Here is a 3,138-nt window from a genome sequence, read left to right on the forward strand (position 1 = left end):
TAGCTCTGTAGACCAGGCTGGTCTCGAACTCACAGAGATCCGCCTGCCTCTGCCTCCCGAGTGCTGGGATTAAAGGCGTGCGCCACCATCGCCCGGCTCTGAGTTTAATTTTCAACACCAATGTCCCATGAGTCATAGTTGCCTGTAATTCCCCAGTTTCTAGGAGATCCAGCATCTGGCCTCTGACCCCAGAGGACACCCACACTCAAGGGCACATACTTGTACACAGACTCATTTGTGCTTGACAATAATAAAAATCAATCTCTTTAAAAAGAGAAAAGGCCAGTGCAACCTGGGCAAGTATGATTTTTTCTAAAAAAAAAAAAATGTTCCTTGTTAATAACTGTTATGGTAAAAATAAAACGCCGCAGGTCCCCCAGTGGCCCGGGGGCCACGAGGGGCAGTGGATCCCAGGCAGGGATCCCAGGCAGGGAAGTGTGTCGCGGATGAGAGACCTAGACGGATAGGCAAGCCATGCTGAGTCCTTTCAGATGGAAACAGTTCATGAGGAGAGCAGAGGGCTATTTGCAGAGACTATGACATAAAAAGGATGAGACATAAAGAAAAGGTTGGGAGGAGGGCCAAACTAAACTCTCCTAGTCCCCTGACATCGCAGTCCCCTTCCTCAGGAAAACCAACTTAATAATTTTCAAGGCATTGTTCCTACCTTTCACATTTCCTATTATATTGCTACAGTCCTCATTGTCATTCCTTCCACGGGATATGGAAGTGATGTTTGTAGTGGGGGTGTGGTGTTGAGTGGTTACGGAGCCGGTTTTTGCTTGCTTGCTTGTTTTTGTTTTGTTTTAGTTTGGTTTGTATGGGTGGTCTTGACTTGATATGTACAAGCAGGAACATGACAAGAGACCCTGACCACTTACAGCTCATCAATGAAGCCTAAGGGAGGGCTTCCCTTCAGCAAAAAGGATTGGGGAGGGACATAAGTAACAGGAAGAAAGAAAAAGGAAACCAAAGGACAGTTTCTATTTTGTTTTATTGCTAGGACACTTTCTGACAAACCTGTTTCAGCTCTGGCTTAGCATAGATAGGAAGTTTTCAACAAGCTATTTGGCGTCAGTTCGTAAGTTTCTTCTGTAAAATGGGAATCATGGGGCTATCTAACAAGTTGTTCGCAGATTTCTTTTTTTAACACTGGGTCTTTGCACTGTCCACACTACTATGTGTACTACGGTACTACGCCTGTAGGGTGGAGCCTGCACTACAGGACCATTCATGAGCTGGGAAAGGGCCTGGAGATTTAAACACACAAAGACACCCAGAAAGAGATGCAGGTCATCCTTGAAACAAGAATGCCTCCTTTATTGTGTACCAGAACCGCTTATATATGGATCCTTAACTGACAGCCACGCCCCCAGCCAAACCCATCACTCCCTTGCCATTAGGAACTCCTGAGGGTCTCATGCTCAGAGTAGCTGCAAACACGGGAAAACAAGTTGCTTTTCTCAGAGCAGCTGCAAGCACAACAGGATGTTTACAGGAAATACAGAGTCTGGGTCCACAGTCCCCAACAGGTCTTCTGTAACCCCGCTGAGGATGAAGCTGAGGATGACTTTGAACTCTTGAGCTTCCTGCCTCCACTTCTCAAGGGTTGAGATTACAGGCGTGTGTGCCCACCCCTTGCAGTTTTTGTTTCTTTTTCAGTGCTGGGGAGTCTCATTCTGGTTCTCACTCATGATAAATGCTCTGTCTCTAAGCTACATTCCCGGCCTGGTTGTGAAGTCAATGAAATATGTAGTCTAGCCGTATTCATTCCTACACAAATACACATGTTTAAAAATTAAGATGCCCAGCTGGGGGGAGGCTCAGTGGCTAAAGTGCTTGCTGTACAAGGTGAAACAGGAATTAATGCTTGTAAACCGCTTTGGCGGGTTACTCAGTCTAGGGATTGTAACCTGCCTGGCAGGGTCAGTAATTCCAGCGTCCAGGAGAGGCGCTATCTGGAAGATATGGGTGGGAGACAGGAAGAAGGCCAAGCCGGGTTCTTGTCAAAGCCTTCGTTTATTAGAGTATGGTTACAGCTTATATAGGATGAGGAATTGGGGGGGGGGGGCAGGAGCCTGGGCTCTTGCCGCGTGGTCCACCTAGGTCACGTAGGCCAGGAGGTTACGATACCTCAGGTCAAGATTCCATGTGGGGCGGTTCCGCTAACAGATAGCTCTCTATTAACAGATAATTGGGTGTGGGGTAGGCTATGTCAATAAAACAGTTCTCAATACAATTGGGGGTGTGGGGTTCTCTGCAGACTCCCCAGGGCGATGGTTCCTGTAATATTTTGGGGGGAAACGGCTCCTGACAAACGCTCTCCAGAACCTATGCAAAGCTGGACATGGGAGTGCACATCTGTAATCCTATCAAGCCTATGATAAGATGGGGTGGTGGCAGAGAGAGGGACTCCCCAGATGCTCATTATAGCAGCTCATAACCTGGCATAAGAAGCAGCCAACAGCTGGGCCGTGATGGTGCACACCTTTAATCCCAGCATGTGGGAGGCAGAGGCAGGCAGATCTCTGTAAGTTTGAGGCCAGCCTGGTCTACAGAGCTAGTTCCAGGACAGCTAAGACTATAACACAGAAAAACCCTGTCTCAAAAAGAAAAAAAAAGCAGCAGTCAACATTAGAAACCCTGTTTCAGACAAGATAGAAAGCAAAAACCAATACCCAAGGTTGTTATACGACCTCCACACTTCTCCCCTGGCATCCATATGCCACACCCATATATACATACATCACATACACATATATAAAAAAATTGATGTGCACATGAGATGGAACATGTGGCATTTCTCTGTTCAAACCTGGTACCTCACTAATACAATATTTTCCAGTTCCATCCATTATATTGTTTTTCTTTGCAGCTTAATAAAATTCCATTGTATATGAACTGCATTTTATGATCCATTCATCTGTAGACTGACTCAGTTCCCTTGCTTTTGTGAATGGAACAGCAGTAAACATGGATGTGCAAACATCTTTGTGTAGACCTGTCTGGAACTGTTGCAGCTAGAGCATAGATCAGTGTTTTTGTTTCCTTTTCAGACACCTCCTTGATGATTTCCACAGTGGCTGCAGCTCCACCAACAGCAAATGAAAACCTTTTCCCTCCCCTTCCTAGCAAGCA

The sequence above is a fragment of the Microtus ochrogaster genome, chromosome 2, assembly GCF_000317375.1.
Source record: "Microtus ochrogaster isolate Prairie Vole_2 chromosome 2, MicOch1.0, whole genome shotgun sequence".
In the NCBI taxonomy this organism is placed as follows: domain Eukaryota; kingdom Metazoa; phylum Chordata; class Mammalia; order Rodentia; family Cricetidae; genus Microtus; species Microtus ochrogaster.